The sequence below is a fragment of the Heloderma suspectum genome, chromosome 1 (assembly GCF_057233095.1).
Source record: "Heloderma suspectum isolate Gila_16-S chromosome 1, 16-S_ref, whole genome shotgun sequence".
Classification (NCBI taxonomy): domain Eukaryota; kingdom Metazoa; phylum Chordata; class Lepidosauria; order Squamata; family Helodermatidae; genus Heloderma; species Heloderma suspectum.
This window is the reverse complement of record NC_139458.1, coordinates 195,494,265-195,507,159: the sequence shown is the minus strand read 5'-3', so window position 1 is coordinate 195,507,159 and position 12,895 is coordinate 195,494,265.

Genomic DNA, 12,895 nt, shown 5'->3' with positions numbered 1-12,895 from the left:
TTCCCCGGAGGGTCGACAGTCCCCACTCCAGTCCACTTACTTTTTCTTCCAGCAGCATGATCAACTTGCACTTGTTGCAAGTGTAGGCCATGTTGTTCTCAGGCAAGAAAACAAACATTGCACACACCTTGCAGGTCACCACCACTGGAGAGTCTTGTCCTTCCATAGCCTCTTTTCCCTTTTTGTGTCTAGCTTTGTGATTGTTCTAGACTAGCCTGTGTCTGCTCCTCTACTCAGTAGAGGTTAAAAGCAGAGTCCCACTGGTGTGGAAGTGTGTGTTACAAGACAAATAAATGGGGGGAAAGTTAGTTAAAAAAGAAAAAAAATGTTAGGGGTCTCCCCCTTGACCTCCCCTGCCAAACTCCTCTGGCCAACTCCTGTTTGCTCCCCCTGTCCACTCGCTCTGGTCGCTCGCTCTCTGGGAGCTGGCTTGCTTCTGTAGTCCCTGGACCAGCTTGCTCTGCCCTGCTCTGCTCAGCTGGGAGGCGGGAAACAGACTGAAGCTTCCTGCCCACTCAGCTGCTGGGAGTACTCAGGCCACACACACTCAATTCAGTTGGAGCTCTCAGAAGCACCTGGCGAGCTCACAGCCACTCAGAAGGGTAAAGGGCAGCCCCCTGGGCTTCCTGCAGCCCATGTACCTCTTAGCCTCTGTCTCCTTTGTCTCCTTTGTCTCTTCTACCACTGCAACTCCCCTGGCCAACTCCTGTTTGCTCCCCCTGTTTACTCTCTCTGGTCGCTCACTAGGGATGTATGAAAGTCACTTATCTTTTTGAAGGGTGATATTTGTGGTGGGGGGGAGGTGCTCCATCCCTCCCCCTGAAATTCTCTCTGGCCGGCTTTGCTCCATGGAGATTCCGCGGAGCCGCCGGCTGGGGCCGCCCGGAGCTGGACATCCAGCCGCTGGGCAGCCTGCAGGGACGCAAATGGCACCTGCTGTAGCCACTGCCATTTGTGTTCCCTTTTTTTTTTTTTTTGCCGTTTTAGCCTACATAAATATTTACGTAGGCTAAAACAGCAAAAAAAAAAGGGAACGCAAATGGCGGCCACCGTAGCCGCTGCCATTTATGTTTCCTTAGTTTTGCCATGATAGGCTACGTAAATACTTACGTAGCCTATCACGGCTTCCGCAGGGATGCAAATGGCGTCCCTGCATTAGCCGTGATAGGCTACGTAGGTATTTATGTAGCCTATCACAGCTATATGGAAGAAGCGAATGGCGGCCGCAGATGCGGCCGCCATTCGCAAGTCAGTGCGGACAGCAGCAGGTAGGTGCTCCGTTCTGGGCCCATTTCGTGGGGTGGGGGGCTTCGTTCCGCCAGGGATTTCGGGGGGCTGAATGCACTGACATTCGGCCTCACCGAGATCCACGGCAGCATTCTCTGACATCCCTATTGCTCGCTCTCTGGGAGCTTGCTTGCTTCTGTAGTCCCTGGACCAGCTGCAGTAGCTTGCTCTGCTCTGCTTTGCTCTGCTCTCCTCTGCTCTGCTCAGCTGGGAGGCAGGAAACAGGCCACCCTAAATCCCTTAGCTAACTGCAAGAGCTAACTGTTTAGGAGAGATTTCTCTTTCTTTTATGGTATCAATCCACAGATACCATCCATATTGTGTTTTAAATGTAATAGTTATGAACAAATAATATGGGGAAATTATCTATGGTTGCCTTGATCCAAACACTTATTCCCTCTCGTTCTAAGTGGCTTTCCTAAAAAGCATGTAGTTTAAAAGAAAAAAAGAAAAAAGTTTGGTGTGTACACACAACTGTAAGTTTCTCTCCCATCACTGTTCAATCTGAATACTACCTCAGAATTTAAAAAATATTCAAAACTTCATAATTACCAGTAACTGTAATATTCTGAATGCCATGGTAATGTGGAACTCCTCAGCCACAATAAGGCTAACCCACTGAGCAAAACTCATGCCCGTTGAGGTTCTCCAAATTGTACCTCAAATCTCATCTCAACTTGTATCCATATCAGACTGAGAGAATCTTTTTCCCATGAAAATTTGTACATATGTCAGTGCACATTTTCCCAAATGTACACATCAGTTGTATGCAGTTTTGATAATTACACATTTCCTCCCATAGATTAAAGCATGTTTATGCACATTTTTCAAAAGTATGCATGTTCCTGTGTACTGTTCCAATGTACGGATTTTCAAATGCACTTTGTTTTGGTCCGCAATCAGCATTGCAAGTTCGGAAATGTACAGACTTCAAGCACAGATTGCTTTCAAATCCATGATCAAGTTTGGGATGTGCAAACTGGATACATCCTGCTCTACACTGAACTGAAATTAATTTCTCTTACATCCCTAACTGGGATTCCACAAAACAAAATTGTCTTGCAACAATTCATTGGTTACTTCTATATCCAGCATACGTACGTTGTTAGAAATATTATTCCACAGGCTAGCATCTTCTACATGGCCGAACCGGCCCTACATGCATAATCTGATAGAAGATCATAGGAAGGGAGCATTTTATTTCTCATCAGATGTGTTGGATCTTTCTTTTCTGAGCAGAAATGGTGGGGTGAGGCTGCCTGATATAGAGGAGAAGAATAAGATCATGGCACCTTGGTTCCCTGTATACAAACCTTTATTTTAAAAAGAACAAAGTCTTGTGGAACCTTAAGGACTAACACATCTATTCTGGCACAAGCTTTCATATAGCCCATTTCATCAGATGCATGGAGTATTACGGAGAGTTTCGCGGAGGGGGATTGTAAATCATTGTAAACAGTGAGGTCAGAAGGAAATGAAATGTAGAGAGTACTGACTGTGACAATCACATTCTTTTAAAAGATTCCTACATAATTATAAGCAGTGTGTTTTTAAAACCCTTTGAGGATACATAAAATAGGTGTTCTTTACATGCCTATTCCATGTTGGCCCCAGGTCAAAGGCATTCTGAAATGAATTTCTAAATGCTGTAAGCAGCTGGCCCCATCCCAGACATCTACCTAAGGCAGTGGAGAATTACAGGAAAGCTTTCTGGAGATGGAGGAAATTCACCTCCTATGCCATACAGAGGCACATTCTGGAAATCCACAACCACGAGGCTTCCTAGAAGCAACAACCTCATAATAGCTCATATAGAGTCATACAAGAAGGCTTTGTTTCATTTTCCATGACTATTTTGAGAGAGACAAAAAATCTGTTTAAGCCACCTATTTGTGCCTCACACAAAATACATTTCACCAGATTTGTCTGCTTTTTAAAAAGTTGACAAGAAAAGCAAGGATAGCAAATATCCATTCAAGTGTAGCATAGAAGCAGCTTTCACCTTAAGAATTCCCAGAAGAAACTTGAAAGAAGCACACAAATCCCCAAGAGAAAAGCCCAACGAGAGTGCAAAAATAATGGCCTTGGATCTCCAAAGAACTGGATAATACTTTACAATATTTATGGAATGAGGTTTATTCTTATAAGTAGGGAAGAAAGAGAATAATGTTGGGAATAATATTCCCTTATGTGAATAAATGAGGACTGATTTTCTACCTTTTGCATGGTACAGAAGCACTCTCTTTCTCATATATATATATATATATATATATGAATGAGGATCAGTGTGAAAATGTAAAAAAATAAATCTCATTAGATTTATGCATGCCTTCTCTCCTCCCCCCACACCCATGCATAGCCTGGGGAGCAACATGATGATGTGTAATGAGTTAGTGTGAGACGTGTATAAATAAATGTACTGTCAATTTGGAAGGTTGTTTATTTTACAGCTGCCTGTGCATTCTGCACTGAATGGTACTTCCTCATGGAAAGAGAGAGAAGATATGGTGATGAATTAACACAGAGAGGGAGAGAAATATTATCCCTTTTATTTTTCTTTCTATTTCTGTGTGACTCTTAGAGATGTGAAGGACCAGGGGACAGCTAGAAATGCTGGGAAAAATAAGGTGACCCCCCTTTTTTTTCAGGGACATGTGCATCCTTGGGGGGGGGATGTTTTTTTTTTAATGTTTCTGGTTTTTTTCTGGGCCTTCACATCTCTAGTGCACCACCCTGAGATTGTAATGATATAGGGTGGGATATAAATGTTATAAATAAATAAATAATAGTGCCTCTACTTTCCCTTTTTCCATGACCTCAGAGTTTATGCAACGGCAATGAAATATAACACAGTAGGAAGACTTGTCTGATATAAGAAGAGCACCTTCTATAGCAGGGCTGGGGAATATGTGGCCCTCCAGGTGTTTTGGGTTCCAATCCTCATCCGCCCTGGCCAGCATAGCCAGTGATGAGAAATGCTGGAAGTTGTGGACCAAAACATCTTGAGGGCCACAAGTTGCCCACCATGTTGATCCTTCACCTCCAAATTGATAGGCATCCAATATACTTCGTCTTTTATCCCAATGGCCAGTGGAAATCCTAATGTAATCTTTCTCACATACACTTCCTCATCATGGCATCCAGTTCAGAAACACCGCTCACCCTAGACAGAATAACAGAATGATGGACAAAAGATCTGTCATTAGGAATGTTCCATTACAAAGGCCAGGATCGAAAGGTTGACCCCAGACAGGTAGCTTCTATGCACAACGTAGGGCTTTGATGCCCTCTTCTGACTACATGAGATCCAACTGCTCCCCATAACTCAGGAAGAATTTGAGAGTGGCCTACCTATGCTGTGGGAGGAGCTGCAACAAGAAAGGAAAACCAAGGAAGTCCTAGTGTATGTGCTGAAGCAGCAGTGCATAATCACAAGCCCCTTTGGATCTAAACCAATTATTTGGGCCAATATTGCATCTTTGAAAGAGCACAAAGGATCTAAGGTATGAGTATGCCAGTATCTCCAATGGCCATGGCCCTCACCACTGGAAATTGAGGTCCTCAAATTACCTCAACTCACACTTGTTGTTGTTGTTCAGTCATGAAGTCGTGCCTGACTCTTTGTGACCCCATGAAGCATAGCATGTCAGGCATCCCTGTCCTCCACTCTCTCCCGGAGTGTGCTCAGGTTCATATTCATTGCATTGGTGATGCTATCTAGCCATCTCATCCTCTACCGTCCCCTTCTCCTTTTGCCTTCAATCTTTCCCAGCATCAGGGTCTTTTCCAGGGAGTTTTCTCTTTGCATTAGGTGGCCAAAATATTTGAGCTTCAGCTTCAGTAGCTGTCCTTCCAATGAGCAGTCAGGGTTGATTTCCTTTAGGACTGACTGATTTGACCTCCTTGCAGTCCAGGGGACTCGTAAGAGTCTTCTCCAGCACCACAATTCGAAAACATCAATTCTTCGGCGCTCAGCCTTCCTTATAGTCCAGCTCTCACAGCCATACATTACTACTGGGAAAACCATAGCTTTGATTATACGGACCTTTGTCGGCAAGGTGATGTCTCTGCTTCTTACTATGCTGTCTAGGTTTGCCATAGCTTTCCTCCCAAGGAGCAAGTGTCTTTTAATTTCATGGCTACAGTAGGGATGTCAGAGAATTTCTCCACGAATCTCGGGAAGGCCAAATGCCAGCGCATTTGGCCCCCGAAATTGGTGGAGAAAAGGTCTGCCCCCCGCCCCCCCCGGACGGGACTTACCTTGTGCGAATGTCCCTGGCAGTGGCGGCGGCTCCGGCGGCGGCAGCGGTGGCCGGTCTTCCGACAGGCTGCCACCGCCGCCATTTCCAAGTTAAAAAAGCAACGACAACATGATAGGCTACGTAAAGATTTACATAGCCTATCACGGCTAGATTTTTTTAAAAAACACCATGATAGGCTACGTAAATGTTTACGTAGCCTATCACGGCTGAGTGAAAAAAACAAACAAACAGTGCGTACGCAAATGGCGGTGCCCATGGGTGCCGCCATTTGCGTTCCTTATTTTGGCACGTGTAGTCTACGTAAACATTTACATGGACTACGGCGAAAATAAGGGGAACGCTATTTGCGTTCCCCTTATTTTCACCGTAGTCTACGTAAATGTTTACATAGACTACATGTGCCAAAATAAGGAATGCAAATGGCGGCGCACATGGGTGCCGCCATTTGCGTATGCGCGGTTTTGTTTTGTTTTTTCACTCAGCCGTGATAGGCTATATAAACATTTACGTAGCCTATCACGGCTGACTGCAGGGGCGCAAATGGCAGCAGCTACAGCCGCCGCCATTTGCATCCCGGCAGGACAGGAGGATTCGCGGCCGGAGGGATAGGGTGCCTCCCCCCCGGCCAGAATTTCGGGGGGGAGGGACGGGCACCTCCCCCCCAGCCAGAATTTCAGGGGGAGGGATGGAGCGCCTCCCCCCCACCGCAAATCAAGCTTCAGGATCAGGTAAGGGACTTTCGTACATCCCTAGGCTACAGTCACCATCTATGGTGATCTTGGAGCCCAAGAAAATAAAATCTGTCACTGCTTCCATTTCTTCCCCTTCTATATGCCAGGAAGTGATGGGGCCAGATGCCATGGTCTTAGGTTTTTTTAATGCTGAGTTTCAAACCAGCTTTTGCACTCTCCTCTTTCATCCTCAACAAGAGGCTCTTTAGATCCTCTTTGTTTTCTGCCATTAGGGTGGTATTGTCTGTGTATCTGAGGTTGTTGATATTTCTCCCAGCAATCTTAATTCTGACCTGTGATTCATCCAGCCCGGCATTTCTCATGGTGTACTCTGTATAGAAATTAAATAAGCAGGGCGACAATATGCAGCCTTGTCGTACTCCTTTCCCAATTTTGAACCACTCAGTTGTTCCATGTCCGGTTCTTACTGTTGCTTCTTGACCCTCATACAGGTTTCTCAGGAGACAGGTAAGGCGGTCTGGAACTCCCATCTGTTTAAGAATTTGCCACAGTTAAACTCACACTATGCTTCTCTAAATAGGAGTATTTCTTCTTCTTTTTTAAAATACTTTTTATTTTATTTTTTTCTTTATAAATGAAATAAACAATACCAACAACCTAACTGGTAGCTACAGTTTCCCAATAATACAATATTGTTAAGAGGATACAGCAATAACAAAAAGGAAGGGAAAAAATTTTAAGGATTAAATTTAAACCACAATACACATGGGCTTCAAACCCCATTCTACTTAAAAATTATACCTGTAACATTGGCAATATTACAATTCAATACAGCATGAATAATCATATCATGTCATCAGTCTTATAGCAAGGAACCAGGCCTACAATTCATTTTCAGTAACCATATATTGCTCTTCAAATAACATATAATAGTAAAACTTAACAATTTTACCAGCCAAAAATCTTACTAGCCAGTCTCAATAATGATGGTAATAATAGTAAAAAAGAAAGGAGATTTAAAAGGATAAATAATAATAATAAAAGATCACTAATAAATTTTATAATGTTATATGATAATAAAGCTTAAAAACAACCTTACAACAATCAGTAATATATTTTATACTAGATATATAAATGAGTGTGCACTTTTCTATACACCCTCAAACAGTATATTTAGATACAGTATGTCATATCCATTTTAAAGAAAAAGGATTTAAAAAAGGGGGGAGAGAAATGAGAGAAAGCAGACAGACAGACAGACAGACAGACAGACATAAACAATTAACTCTGACCTAGCCTGAGTTATTCAGACTAAACATAGCCAGTTAGCAAAACATGTTTGTAGATTCCAATTCATGGGGCTGGAACAAAAATCTCATGCATTTTTGCGTTTACCCATGCCTCCGCCATTTCGTGATTTAGGAACTTCTTCATCTGACCTTCAGAAACAAAGCAAAATGTAGCGGGATATTTTAAGTGATATTGTAAGTTCATTTGTTTTGCCAGATTTTTCACCTTGATGAATTGCCTTCTTTTCTCAACAACTTCTTTGGTGTAATCCAGAAATAACATAACTTTGTTTCCAAAAAAGATTTCCACCCCCTCTCACCAAGCGCAGGAAATAATTTTTTGTGGAGATTCTTGCAAATTGGACTATAATCATATAACCAGTCCCTTTGGCATTTGGCACATGGAATGCCTGCTCAATATCAAGTAAATAATCAGATGGCACAGGGAGTATCTCATGCAAAAGCTTATCTACAAAAGTAGATAAATTTACATCACTAAGCAAATCCTTCATACCAATAATATGTACATTTGCCCTGCACATAAAAGCCTCCAGTTGGGAAATTCTGACAAAGGAGTTGTTGAAAAAAACTTGTGACGCAGTTTCGTTCACTGCCACCCTATCTTTCAGCTCATTAACCTTCACCTCCATTTTTTGCCAAGAAGTGTTAATTAAATTCACAGCCCCTTGCAGGGTGGTGATGGAATTTTGAATTGTATCTAGCCTCTTAGCCTGTTCAGCAAAATGCGAAGACAAAGTTTTTGTCAGAGTAAATAACTCCCCTATATTTTCAGTTCTCGGCACCTTTGACAAAGGAGGTACAGGGGGTGTAGGCAGAGATGCATTTCCTTTTTTTCTCCTTGCTGCAGCCATGTTTCTCTTCAAACAGATCTTGCAGGTCCTCAAATATCCTCAAATATTGTTAATATTTCTTAAACCATTCCTCGGATATTGTTGGTATTTCTTAATCCATAAATTACAATGGAGCACGTCAGCCCTAATTTCTCCTATTTAGATAGGAGTTTCAAAACAACTTTTGGCGATGATTAAGCTCTGGGAGGGTAGAATCCAGCCCCCCCTGCTGCTTTGCCAAGAGGACTAATTTTCTAAGACTTCATCCAGATGCTGCCTTGCCTCCCCTTTTCATTCCAGGGGAGAGATGAAAAGGTTTTCCAACCTTTTAAAAAGCTGTTTGAGATAGCATCCCACGGAGACTCTGCGAATGCTGCAAGGGCAACATTGGCTCTGACCGGAAGTCTAAATAGGAGTATCTCCAGATAGGCAAACATGCCCAGATTCACGGGTAGGCATGATTGAGCAACAGTACCAACAGGGATCAGAAAAAAACAGCTGTAAGGCTGGAAACCAAAATCAGAAAAGAAACAGTTGCACCAATTGAATTCACAACACATTTCGACATGGATCTTTATCAAGGGAAAAACTCTTAGGGAGCAACCTATGGGGGCAGATGGCTACCTCCGAACTCAGAGGCAACCTCCTATCCAATGCACAGAGGGAGGAGCGTGGAGGGAATCGTCTCCTCCATGCTCCAGCTGCCCTGCATTCGCAGCTAGGCAGACAATTTTGGCTGTCTAGCCAGGGACATGAGAGTGACGGGTGGGAAGGCTGGACAACACATAGGAAGTGTCATACCAGCTCTTCCCCACCATGGGGAACACCCCCTTTCCCCCGCTCTGTGCTGCTCTTCTGAGTCTGGGGTGCAGGGACGATCCACACTGCCTAGAAGGCAGCAGGGGAGGGGGTCGGGAGGCGGTTCTCCAGGAACCGACCTTAAAGCGCAGGCTCCAAGGTTGTTTCCTGGGAACTGACTGATCCTATGGCCATCTAGCTGCTGTCTAGCAGCCATACGATTATGCCCTTAGAGGCTTTTCTGGAGGATTCTCTGTCCCTTACTTCTTCCAAAGAAGAAGTCTTCTTCTTTTCCCTTGATAAAGACCTGTGTCAAAATGTGTAAGTGCCATTGAGTGCCTGCTGAGGACCCACACCTCAGCAAGGGCCCGCTGGCAAGGGCCCCCTGGAGCTGCTTCTCCTCTTCACCATTGCAATCTACTTCTCACTCTAGCTCAGAGGATGGTGGTGATGTTCTCAACAGGAGCAATAGATGCCATGGCCTCCTTGCTCACTGGCTGCCTGCCTGTCAAGCAAGCAAGGGGAAGCAATGATGAGAAAGAGCAGGAGAAGCAACAGCAGCTGGTGACAATGGTGGTGAGAAGGTAGACCCACCAAGGGAGGAGTGATTGAGGGTGTCTTGCCCAAGGATCCTCAAAAGCCTGGAGCCTGCACTGGCTTTCTTCCATGCTTGGTGTATCCAATGAATGCCTATTTAGGAAGGGCATACTCACACCTCTTCCCTATATTATTTGCATGCACATTCCCTTATAAGCACACTCATGTCCAGGGACAGGAAATGTAAAAAAATGGTCCTCAATGAGCTTTCTCAAAGCCCATCAAGACTTGCTGAATGACATGCCCCAGAAGCCCCCTCTCTTTGGCAATAACATTGTCCCACTTTCAAATGCAGCTGTGAAGCCACCCAGAACGCCTGCCCTCCTCTAAGTCATCTGCACTTTCCTGCATTACTGAAGGAAATCTGCCCCATTAATTCTTTTTGAACCACATATTGACCCAGATGGCATTTACTGTGTTAGATATGAATGCACATTTTTATTCCAGCGTATGGCTTTATACAAGATGATAAATATTCCTAATTGTCACATAAACACAGTGACATTTTGAATATGCAGTATGCAGATTGCTAAGGGCAGCCATGGCTTTCATTGGCAAACCTGGCAGGCAGATGACTACTTAGTTCCTAACTGTTCAACACATCTCTAATTAGAAAATAGTTACAAATTGCTAAGTTCTAGAAAGACCCAGAGTTGTTGCTGAAATGGATTTAACTGCTTCTTTAATGGCTGGCAACCCTAATATACAGCACTGTTCCCTTTCTGCTAGAGGTGCCATGTTCTTCCATGCACCACTTAAATAAGCAGGAGTCCACAAATACAATTACTGAGTCACCAGTTAGCATACCAGTATGGTGTTTTTTGTTAAAACTACCAGCAACGCTGGGAGACAAAAAGTGTCTCTTTCAAAATGATGTCTTGAATGAGGGGTGTTGCAACACAAACACGCTCAAAGAGCACCTGTCATGTATTTAAAAAACAACCTCACCACCTTACCCGGTGGTAGGTACAACTTGCTTTGCCTCTGCAGAGCGGTAAGCAAGAAGCCAAACTTCATTGGCTACTATTAGAAACACTGGCTGGCTACCATATCCAGAAAAGATTTGTGGACTCCTGGTTATAGCTGCTTTGATGTGTGATGTATTGGGCACACTACCAACAGGAATGAACAAGACTAGAAATATACCCAGAGTCTCCAACGTGGTGCCCATGGGCATGAATGTGCCGGCAGACACCACTCTTGGTGCCTGCCAGGCTGCCTGCCCCTCCTGATTTTTATTTTATTTCTTAAGGGGTTTAAAATTATTATTTTTAACGGAGATGATGGTACGCTTCAAAGTGCTACCCTCCAGCTCCATCTGTATTTGGGTTTAAAAGAGTGGCTTTGTGTTTTGGAGCTCTGCCTTGTACATAGGTTCTTAGGCAAGGCACTTTTCTTTTAGTGCCACCAATTTGCCTTCCGGGAAATGTACATTTTGTGACTGGCCCTGCCTACCGTGGTAGCCATTTTATGAATCAGCAAGGCCTCATAGCAGCCATTTTGTGACACACAATATTCCAAATGTACCCACAGACCAAAAAAGGCTGGGGACCCATGAACTGTACTATCCATGCTATGACCACTGACAAAAATGGCTGTGTATTTTGTTTTTCTAGAGCAGGGGTGGGCAACCTCTGGCCCTAGGCCTGATTTCAAGTAGCTATCAGCCTACTTTGAAAAATCCCTTAGCAAGTGATCCATTCAGACCTCTGGCAAGAGCAATCTGCCACTTCATGGGAGGCAAGGAGAGAGAGGGGGGAGGGAGAAGGAGGAGAGAGAGAGAGAGAGAGAGAGAATGGGTGCCCCCCAAACTTTTGGCTCTGGTCCCACCCACTGCTTGCCTCTGCCTTGCTCGCCAGTGGCATGTGTCTCCCAACAAACTACCTCCATGGGAATATGCCACTCAACGGAAAAACAAATGTTACTCACCCCTGCTCTCGAGAGTTCCAGTTACCCAAAGTCACCTTCTTTACTTCATTACGTATATCACACTTAAAAGAGATGTGTCCACATATGGAGATTCTGTAAGCAAAGGGTTTTTTTGAAATACAGGTAGTTCCTTCCCCAGTAATTCATTAGCAAGTGTAGATTTTAGATGGTAATATGACTCACAGAGCATCACCATCATCATCCCAAAGGAAACATCACCTTCCTCCATGCAAATAAACAGTTCTGCTTTGGTTCACTGTTTATTACATTTCTTTTAATAAATCTTCAGTCTGTATTCATTTCCAAGGAGGTGAGGACCATTATCCTGTGTCAGCATTCAATCCCATTGACACTGTCATTCTATAAGCTTTCTTCAGCCTTACAACCTCTTGACTCCTTCTCTGTTTCCATGTTTGGACTGGGTATTTATTTATCAAGGAAGGTTGGAACTCACCAGTGTCTCAATTTTGTTTTCCACCTGATTCATGAAGCACTTCTCATAATGTGAAAAGCAGTTCATGAATTGCTCAAGAGCTGGCAAAAGAATAGTCGTGTGCCCATTTCCATATAAATGGCCTCATTACTATGCAGGCCAGTGATAATTTATGAGACTGGATTCTTGTTTGCAAACAGGGGTCCTGCTGGCAGTGCCCTTCTGTTTATAGGCAAGGAAAATATGATTTCAAAACTATTTAAGTAATATAGATTTTTTTTCCCCCAGTGGTAAAGGTGCACCTAACTCAGACCTAGAAGAAAATGCTGATCAGACTTGGGAGTTTTCAGAAGATAACCAGAGGCACATTAATATCAAACACACTATACGTTACTCTCCAAAACATTGCAAAAGCGATGCTCAGGTTGTAGGGTGTTATGAGATAAAGCACGGACAAGTACCTGAAGTTCTCTACTAAAAAGGCAACAGCAGAAAAAGTTCTTGTAACAAGTCAGACACCAGATTCAGCTCTAGCGAAAGCACTAAAGGCTCTGGATGGGGATTCACATCCTTATGCATATCAACAGATGCATCCAATACGTTCACTGAGGCCTAGATGAGCATGGGCATAAATCACACCGTTGATAGAGATGGCAGGGCAGGCACATCTGCAACTTTTATCAGTGACATGTGGAAGGCTGCTCACACAGTGTGCTTCCTTGCTGGATCTGGGCACAGATCTTCAGAGCATCCAAAT